The sequence below is a fragment of the Triturus cristatus genome, chromosome 7 (assembly GCF_964204655.1).
Source record: "Triturus cristatus chromosome 7, aTriCri1.1, whole genome shotgun sequence".
Lineage (NCBI taxonomy): Eukaryota > Metazoa > Chordata > Amphibia > Caudata > Salamandridae > Triturus > Triturus cristatus.
In genome coordinates, this window is record NC_140590.1 from 222,611,977 (window position 1) to 222,622,661 (window position 10,685).

The 10,685-nt window shown below is 46.5% G+C and overlaps 1 protein-coding gene across 1 annotated transcript in view; it reads right to left on the reverse strand.

Moving 5' to 3' along the window:
• Nucleotides 1-10,287, reverse strand: part of LOC146809265 (uncharacterized) — a 286,852-nt gene extending 276,565 nt beyond the window's left edge. The window contains exon 1 of the mRNA XM_085616084.1: nucleotides 10,205-10,287. The gene's annotated coding sequence lies outside the window, so the exon portion shown is untranslated. The remainder of the gene's footprint in view (nucleotides 1-10,204) is intronic.
• Between the last annotated feature and the right edge of the window lie 398 nt (nucleotides 10,288-10,685).

A 10,685-nucleotide genomic window follows, 5' to 3' on the forward strand; every position in this document is an offset into this window, starting at 1 on the left:
AACCCCGCGAAGTGCAAAAAAACTCCGCCGCGCTATGCAGAGCTCGGTGAGCTGTGGAGTGCATTAGATAAATGCCATTCGTGGTTATTTTCAGTGCCAGGTGCTTGTCCGCACTGTGCAATCATCGTGAACCACAACATGCACAGCGCAAGCGGGAGCTGCTTCCTTTCTACCGCTCGAGTAGATTTTTACTCGAGCGGCAGCTTTCTCAACGTGAACAGATGGTTTCTCAACGTGAACGGTTGCGAGCATAAGTGACCACTCGCAATGAAAAACCTGACCGCCTGCTTTGAGAAATCTCTCAGGGAGGTTGATTTTCCAGACTTGCACTCGCCAACTTGATGTTGACGATTGCGAACGAGGAAAAATCTCGCCGGGAGGTGGATTTTCCTCGCTTGTACTCGCCAACTTGGTGCAGACGAACGCGAGTGAGCAAAAAAACTCCGCCCCGCTATGCGAAGCAGAGTTTTTGGGAATTCTGCGAGCTCCACGCAACGCAAAGTTTGGAAACCCCATGAACTCTGTGAGCGGAGAGGAGTTCACTACACAAACTTACTATGAAGATAGCGTCGAGATCGGCGACTCAGTTTGTCGGTTCTGATTCACATAGTCGGTCAATGCATCAAAGTCAAGCCTCGCAGTTGGTGTTGGTGTCAAGTAGAACCTCACAGCGGCACCTTTAAAATGGCGCTGCATCATCATTGAACCTCAAAGTCGGGGCGATACTGTCGTTGACTCGGCACAGCATCGGCGTCGGAGGGCGCTGCATCAGTTCTGATCGGCACAAAGGGGTCACTGCATTTTTGCGGAAAACAGCTGTAAAACCCAATTCTGAGGTCCAGGACTGGAGGATGCACCTCAAGCAAGGGTAGAACTCACAAATGGCAGAGTTCAGGAGCACCAGCAGAGTTGCAAGAAGTCCTTTGCGACCCTGATACTCCAGAGAACAGGAGGCAATCCAATAAGCCTTCGGAGGAACTTGGTTTCAAGGATGTAGAGAACAGGTCTAATCATTCTCACTCCTAGGCAAGAAGTAGCAGGCAGCAGGGCAACACCGAAGCACTAGTAGCAAAGTGGCAGTCCCTCCTGCAGCACAGCAGTCAAAAGGCAGCTGGTCAACACAGAAATACAGTTAGCCAAGTGGTAGTCCCTCCTACAGCCCAACAGCTCTTCTTCTAGGCAGAATGTCTATGGTTCCAGCAAAGTTCTGATTTGGTGGTGTCAGCGGCCTAGTACTCATGCCCAAATGTGCCTTTGAAGCGAGGGAAACTTCAAACAGGCATTTGAAGATAACAAGGTCCCTCCCTTTCCTGCCCTGGCTCCAGTAGCACCACTGGGGCGAATGCAGCTCTTTGTGTGGGGACAGGTACAGCTCCATTCAGGTGCAAGTTCACCTCTTCCCTCCCAATCTACCTCATGATGGCCCATCATCCTGGTGATAGACTATCAAGATGCAAATATCACACGCCAGCTCCCTTTGTGTGACTGTCTAGAGGGAATGCACGCATATTTAGAGAGGCAGAGGCACAGAATAGTGAAAGTAAGAAATTGGCAACTCTCTAAAAGTGCTAGTTTCATACTTACAATTTTGAATGCAACTTCACCATAAGTTGTGATTTTAAATTGTAATTCCACAAACACCAAACTTCAAATCTCTATCTCTATAAAGATGTTTTAAGGCAATCCCAATATTACCCTATGGCAGAAATAGGCCTTGCAGTATTGCAAAACTGATTTAGCAGTTTTTCACTACCAGGACATGTAATACTGAAAAGAGCATGTCCTACCTTTTAAATACACTGCACCCTGCCCATATGGCTGCCTAGGGCCTACCATAGGGGTGACATATGTAATAAAAGAGGTTTCGGCCTGGCAAGTAGGTGAACTTACCAAGTCGAAATGACAGTTTAAACTGCACACATAACTCTGCAGTGGCAGACCTGAGCCATGTTTACAGGGCTACTGAAGTGGGTGGCACAATTAATGTTGCAGGCCAACTAGTAGTATTTAATATACAGGCCATGGGCACATATAGCACACTTTACTAGGGACTTACAAGTACATTAAATATGCCAGTTGTGGATAAGCCAATTTTATCTTGTTTAAGGTACAGAGCATATGCACTTTAGCACTGGTTAGCAGTGGTAAAGTGCCCAGATTCCTTAAGCCAACAAAAACAATGCCACAAAAAAGGGAGGAGGAAGGCAAAAAGATTAGGGCTGACCCTGCAGAAAGGACCAATTCCAACACCCCTTCAACTAATTACCTTAATTCCTAAAATGATCCAGTTCCTGTACCTTCAGTGTGGGTTGAACATAAACACACAGTAACACAGTGAAAACACTACAAAAGGACACCACACCTGTTTAGAAAAATAGCACAGAAATTCTTTCTTTGCCAATAATGAGATCAGTCAGGCAGGCATTTATTTCAAGAATACTTAATTAATTACTGGAATGGGAGGGATACATTATGCACTCATGGTATAAAGAGTCTATTAGTGAAAAGCGAATAAAAGACTCCATGTCACTTTGGACACCAATCCTAGACTTTCTCAGTGCTTACCATGTCAATGCCGCTCTAATTACAGTGAACTAACAGACTGCATTGTTAAGGAAGGCTGATGACTGAACGAATGTCCCTGATCACTTGGGGACATCTAATTAGCAGATTACAGACTTATTAAATAGCAATATATTCAGCAATGTCAATTGGCTGTCAAGAGTTTCTTTCTTGGAGGGTCTGCTTCTCATTTCACTTTGAAGGCAATTTAGAGTTTGGCAAAGCAGGTGTTCCTCTATAAATCTGGAGTTTTTATGCTGCCAAACTCTCTCTGCCCAGAGCTCACTTAGACGTTGAGGACCCAGTGGCAGCTGGCATGTACCAAGGGTGGTGGCGCAGGGGTGCAAATAAATAAATAAATAGATAAAATAGACTTTTTTCTTGGCTTGCTCTACAATGTACTACTTGCTCAGGTCTTCTCTACTCGAGGCAGGCTCTAATGTGGGATCCAGCCAGATTCCCTAACCAATCCTGGTGCTGCTCTCACAAGCATAAGAGAAGCACCAGGGTTGGGGAGAGCGGCCTCACTCAGGGGCATATGTACAAGGAGTTAACGCTGCATTAGCTGCACTTTTCCGACGGATTTGCAGTGAGATTTTTATCACCTTATGTACAAGCTGCCGCTAACCTCTGTTAGCTGCAGTTTTCTGGTGAAAATGTCGATTATAAAGATCGCCACTTCTGTTAGCGATAATGACATGCAAGGGAGGCGTTCCTGTGCTAAAACAGCTGCTAACCCCACTCAGCAATATTTACAAGGGGATTCCTTAAGTTTGGAGGACCCAAAACACTGCCTCTAACTGCAGTTAGAGGCAGTTTTTAAGACCAGAAATTAGCTGGTCTTAAAAATTGAGATAACCCCTGGGGCCTCATTTCAGCAGGTTTTGTTGCTGGACTGCGCTGCAAGAAATGTTGCTGCGCTGCCCTGCGGCAAAACTACAGGGCAGGACTGCGCACCGTCAATAAGATAGTGCACATTCCTGGGTCTCACTCATCAAAAGTTTTGCAGCGCTGCGACAACATAGTGTTGCAACAGTTTTCACTACCCCCTTCTTGTGACACCACGGATGAGCTGTATTTACTGGACAGCGTTCCATGAAGCAAGTAATGACAGATACGTCTGGAATCCTGACGTATCTGTCTACGCTAAAGTCAACGATTGCTGCACTCATGTCACAACCAGGACACAACTCCAGCAATGAATGTGGCCAGCTTATACCTGTGACACTGCGTCACCCATACACCTGCCATCATGCAGGCATAAGGTACTGACGCAGTGCTCTTCTTGAGGGGTGCCCGGGTTTCGGCGCAGGTGGAGATCCATCATTGGTGGTTGCGTGCTGCGGTGTCATTTTCTGCAAGCGTTGACGGTGTGGTGATGCTGAGGGAGTTGACGAGACGTACTTCGTTGGCCTTGATCCAGCTGCAAGGGGGCGATGGTGGCAATTGTATACGGTGGGCATGGTGAAGACGTGATGTATAGAATGATGGCCGGTCCAGGAGAGTCTTGTAGAGTGGCTGTAGTTGAAGGTCCCGATGGTGGAGGAGACGTGATCGACCGTGTGTCCTGCTATGTGGCTTGCTGAGGTGACTAGCTGCTTGAGTCTGATGTTCGGGAGCTACCCCAGGAGAGCGTAGTGTTCTGATCACTGGGTTTGTCGGGGTGGAACTTGAGTTCACCGAGTAGGATGTCGTTGGTGGATGGGAGTGCCTGGTGTGAATGAGGTCTACAATGGTATCGGAGAATGGGTGTCCATGGCCCGGGGGGCCTGCAGATGAGGGTGCCGCAGAGGATGGGGTTGGTGTTGGTCTGGATCTGGAAGTTGAGGTGTTCCATGGTCACCATTGGGTCATTAGAGTGCGTGATCAGTCGGAGTGTGCTAATGTAGGTGATGGCAATGCCTCCTTCTGGATGGTTGGGGTTGCCCCTGTGGGTGATTTAGTAGCTGTCAGTGATGGCGATGGCAATGTCCGGTCTGGAGCAGATGTTGGTCCTGGCAGGCAATCCAGGGTTGATGGCGAAGAGGGTGCTGGCGATTTAGGGGTGGAGTGTCTGAGGGGAAGGGTCTTTGGCACTGAGTGCCGTCCATGGGAGACGGACGCAGACGGGCTTGCCTATGGCTTGCCTCTGGCACAGGAGATGTCCATTACAACGCAGGCATTACATCGTAATGCCTTTAGAACATAAAGCCAACAACGCAGGTGCCTTTACATCGCATTCCATTCAAACGCATTGTGAGGTCAGTAATGGGGTATTTTTAATGTTTAGGTTGAGTATGGGTTTTGGGTGTCAGAGATGAAACGTGGGGTGTATTATGGGGTATATTTTGAAATTTGGGGTCAGTCGAAAAAATTGGGGTGTGCATTTGGGTAAAATTATTTTTAGGGTGTGTTTTGGGGGCTCAAAGATAAATTTTAGGGTTCAGGGTTTGCTTTGGGGCGCAAGGGTTAGTCTTAGGGTTGCACTCACTGAAGTGGGAATAGTAATGTTTACATCTCCGCAATCCAACATCTTCCCTATTGTTGCAATATGCCTAGTATTAGTATGCATTGTAATGGTATGCCATATAATGGTATGCGTCGTAACTCCATGTCTACCTTTGGCACACCAGTGGTAGGCCAGCTGCGCATGGCCACACAGCAGCCACCAATGAGAAGTGCTGCGGGGGGGGGTTGGGGGGGACTGGACAACTGGGAGGTGAGAAATGCCAGAAAGAACACTGAATGGGGTGTGGACGCAGGGGTGTGTGTGAGCGGGTGTTGTAAATATTTTAATGAGGGAAGTCTTACCTCAATGACAGGTCCCGTATCTTCATTGCTCCTGGTCTCCTGCATCTGCTTCCAGGAACAGGAAGTAGACAGCCAGGCTCCCTTCCCTGAGCCAATCACAACGCTGCGATGCAGCGGTGGGATTGGGTGGCCTGAGTGGGCCGACCAAACAGTCATTGCGCACTTGAGTGGGCATGCCAATCCGCCCATGCCCTGCTCCGTGCTTGCAGCAGTCCTACACACACTACCACCCGCAAAGGAAACATGGCACGATTACATCAGTAAGTTATCATCATGTGATGATTGTTCCTCCTCTGCACTGCTTGAAAGCAGTGGGGCGATGCGCTTCCACCATAGTGGATGAGCTGGCACTGGGGGTGCGTCATCTACGTGTGCTAGGCCTGAGCAACTCGACCCCCCAGGCGTCCTGCGCTACGCGTTCCACCTTCTCCTTACCTGGACATTGACACTGTGGTGCAATCCGCTGCACTCTCTCCGAATCTGTGACTCAGCCAGCAGGAGCCTCAGCCAGCTGGGATTTCACAAGTGTGGGTACAGCAGTTGCCGCCAAGTCCGCTGGTGAACCTCCCGATGCAGTTGATGCAGCAGGGCCCCCTTAGGCGTGAAGTTGCAGCTCTCCCGCCACACAAGTTCGGTGCAGCTCAGTGACCTCACCCTCCACAGCGTGTGGCCAGCCCACCATCATCCGGACTGTGATGCAGAGAGGCGACACCCACCATTGGTAATCCCCTCTGTGCCCCCCGGTATAGTGGTGGATCGTAGTATGCGATGCAGACCTTCCTATGTTGGGGTGCAGGAGCACCTCTACTATTAACAACTCCAAGGTGCGCAAGGCGGTCTTCTCACACAGGTCAGCAACGTGGCTCCATGCAACCTGCCAGACTTCACCACCAGGTATGGGTGATCGTCGTGCCTCAATGTCTACCGCCAGGGCTCCTCGACTCCACAGCACCTCTGCATCACTCTCCAGGCTCCAGGCGCACATTCAGCGAGGCATCCAGTCTCCAGACGCAGGTCCAGTGAGGCGTCCAGGCTCCAGACGCAGGTCCAGCGAGGCATCCAGACTCCAGACGCAGGTCCTGCGAGGCATCCAGGCTCCAGGCGCAGGTCCAGCGAGGCATCCAGGCTCCAGACGCAGGTCCAGCGAGGCATCCTGGCTCTCATCTTGGACATCCTGGATGTCGGGTGGGTTGCAGGGGTTGTTGATGTGTGCTGCACTTGGCCCTGGCTGCTCCATTCTACATTTTATTGGTTTTTATGCCTATTTTGAATTGGAGGTTGACTGATAGGCTATTTTTTGCATTAGAGGCAAAAAACAAATCACGTTGGGCTGACTAACGTGAGGTCTTTTTGCCACTGATGGGCTTATCGGTAGTTTTCGCCCGCTAACGCCGGAATTCCTATCGCCATTGCGCTAATGCTAGCAGAAGTTTTCACCGCGATCCCAGATACTATTGCCATGTAGCGACGGCTTGTTAATACGCTGCTAACATGGGGATCGTTTTCAGCGGTAAGCGGCGGTAAAAATACTAGCGTTAGTGATAGTTATCGCCAGTGCTTGTACATATGCCCCACAGTCTTCTGAGCAACTGCTGCTAAGGTAGTCAGTTGCCCTGAAGGCTTATAGATCTCTCCCAGCAGATGTGAATCTCTAAATATGCAAAGAGTCATCCGCCAGGGAAGCAGAGGTCATAGCCTCCACCAACCTCGTTTGATGGGGCTTCACGTCAAGGTCAAAATCACTGTATTAGGATTCATCCTAGTCAAGACAACTGGTCCATTATTACTCTTTAAAAGTTAAATCCACAATTACACATCTGTGCTTTCATTTTTGTCGCCTCATAGTAATTAAAAACCTTGAAAGATACATACACAAATCCAAAGAATAATTATTGTCGAATATTTAGAAACCATGGTTCTGATTATAAGGCAATACTCCGATCCCTTTGTAAACAGCAATTCACGCATGGATTGGAATTATATGTAAATATTATTGGGAACACCTTTCACAATTTGGAAAACACAGCAGATTTTCCAGATACATAAAATTTCAAAACAGAACATGAGAACTGTGACATTATTATAATTATGCCCTGTTGAGTTTGCCAAAGATTTAGTCTTTAAATTGTGGTTTGCCTTCTATCTATAGATAGGGAATAATATATTCGGAGCATTTTTGCTTGGAGGATTGCGATCTTTACTGTTCATAGATAGCATAGAACAGTAAGAAGCTGGTGATAACAAATTAATGAATTTTGAGTGTAACCCAGATGCCCAGTGTTGCTACTTGTTTGCAATTGTGATGATCGGTTACTTTATTTAGCTGTATGATTTCTATTGCTTGACTATGCGTTTCTTTGTGTATGTTTCAAAATGTATCATGTATTTAAAGTGTACTAATAAAATATTTTACAAAATAATGTCCTTATTCTAATTTTGATCAAATTCTTACAAGTTGTCTAGTCTTAAACTTCACAAATTATTTTTAGCTCTTCCATGACTGCACTGCTAGGTTACTGCAGTACATCAGGACGTTTGAGATTCAACTTTCCATCAATTCTGAGCACCCTGGGTCTTGGTTATTATGGAGTAAATGCAATCTACATTTTTATATTGTTATCAATAGTGGTGGAAAGTCTGACACTTGTTCCCCTTCTCTAAATCATAAGACTTGGGGTGGGTGTCCAATGAGTGCATTCGGGTATTGGTCGGCACCTGCACTTAACTGTCAGTACTAAGCCTGGGTGGTGTACACCACTCCGTTTGTGGAGTTTGCGGATTTTTTCGCACTCTGCGAAGCTTGCGGAGTTCAGAAAAACTCTGCTCTGCATAGCAGAGTGAAGTATTTTTCTCGCTCATGCTCGCCAACGGTAAGTTGGCGAGCGCGAGCAAGGAAAATCCAAGGCTAGAACACTTCCAAGCGAGATTTCTCAATGCGGATGGTCGCTACAGCTCGCGTTGAGAATTCTTTTGTTCATATTGAGGAAGCTGCCGCTAGAGTAGAAATTCTTCTTCTTGCAGCGCGCGCAACAAAATGTTTTTTTTGTTTTGTTTGTGTACTTACCTCTGTGCGGCCTTATTCTGCAGTTTACTACCTCCCACCCTGTCCCTCCCCCGCCCTACGTCAGCGCCCGGTAGCACTCCCACCACGGGCCGCTACTTCTGAAATAGTCTAAATTGTCACACTTGTAGGAGTGTGAGAGTTAGTAGTTTTGTTGTTAATACTATTGGAAGCATGGCAGGGGCAACGTGTGGTACGAGCTGTAGTGGCCTCCTGACAAGAGCCCTGACGCCTACTTTTTTTACAAATTAAGTGACCACTGTCACAAGTGATCAATGATGCTATATAAATGATAGGCCATGTGAAATGCGATTTTGTGAAATGCTTCTAACACCTATGATTATTTAGACTTCTTTCAAGGAAATTGAGCTGAAAATGCACTATTTTGCCACCATATTCTCAAAATGTTATTTGAACAAGTGAAAACCTACCACTCCTGTCAGGCTCACAGGGACATCTTAAGAATTTTGGAGGCCTGGGCAAAAGTATTTTGCGGGGCCCGGTTCAGAAATGCTCTGAATGCATGATCCAACTCGAGCTCTTTTATGCCCTCTTTGGACAGGTCACTGTCAGTGCACAGACACACGCCTTCAAATTCTAAATGTGTTTACATCCAATATTCAGGGATAGTGGCGTGTGTTGTAACACAGCAGCAGCTCACTAATATTTCTGCAAATAATCTCTGTGAAACCCTTCCATTTCTAATATGCGAGGTCTTGTTTTGATTTAAAAGAAACTTTTTTATGGATGATGCATGAAACATAAACACATTTCTCTAACAAATGTCTGTAACAGATTCACAAATCACCCACTTTAAAAGGAATTAAAGGAAACCGGTATTCAAAGCAATCTATTTAAATTACTAATAGGTCATGGTGGAAAGAATCTCTGCAGAACAGAGCTGGCTTCAACGGGTCCATTGAAAGGCTGGGGGCGGCGCCCTGGGCCATAGCCCACTCTGCACATATTTCTGAGGATCAACGTTGCTTCACTTATCAGGAAAACACTGGAATATACTATGCGTTCCGTTCGAAAGATATGACTTTTTAAAGACATTTATGCGTCAGCTATGCAGTAAAATGTATTATTTACCAACATTCTTTCAATATTTCCTCAGTGCGCGGACGACACCGCTGAAAAAATTCAGACTAGCCCACTTCATTCACACTCTTCATGCCAGGAATTTATGTCTCACCACATTCAAAGCTCACCAGGCACAACTGATATGTGCAACACAGCAACTGTCATGATGCATCTAATGTGGATCTTGTTTCAAGGACACAAGGCCTGTGGTGAGTACGGGTGTAAGAAATGTACAGTTTGCAAGAAAGGTTTTGCACACTTTAGTAGGGGCTTTGAGATGCTTCTGAAGTTTAGTAAACTTTGCAAAACTTCGCTCACAGATGAAATTTGTTGCAAAAAAAGTTTGTGGAATATGTTTCTCACACAAAGTCTTTTTGTGGAATATATACTCTGCAACTGTTTCGTTGATGTGAGCTTTCCTGCAAAACATACTTTTTCATACTTTCCATTTTCAGTGTTTTTGCTAATTAACAAGTTGCTAAATTATGTTAAAAAAAATCAAATAGTTTACAGAGAAAAACTTTGCAAATCCAATGGAACGGATCCATGTATGCCTGCGTTTCTACCTCTAGATTCAATTGTCTTCACTTTTCTGCCCCTCATTGTTAAATGATGAGCAGGCCCTTTTCTCGCAAAGGCCCCAAATCAGCTGTGCTCAGATCAGCCCCGACCCAATGGCAGTAAATAAAAGCACCGAGTAAGACTTACCCCTGCCCCCTGGAGATTAGGGTTCAGTCTTCTGCATGCTTGCCGTGTGTTTGCCTCCATAGAGGGATTTACTGCCACAACCCAAACCAGGAAGGGCTCTAGTGTTTAAATACTTTTGAAGCCAGGGAGGGGAATTCCGAAAGCATTTCTCACCATCGGTCCAGGCTTGTAAAGGCTGCATAAGAGGCTCGGTAAATAATCCCCAAACCTACTTGCACACCTTTGACATTGTTAGAGGTCACCTCTATGGTTTCTGTTGCCAAGGGTCTGGCAGTTCTTCAGGAGGGGAGGGACGACAAGAGCGCTCAGTTCATGAGGTGATCGCTAAATTCTGTGCTGGCTAATCTATCCTTTAACATATAGTGACGTAGAGCACTTTCCAACTCTCTATAGTTCGTTTTTGGGTTTCGCATAGCGTTGCAGTGCAACGCACTGGTCGCTTTGCGAAACATGCAGTATACAGTATTGTGGGGAGAAGCTT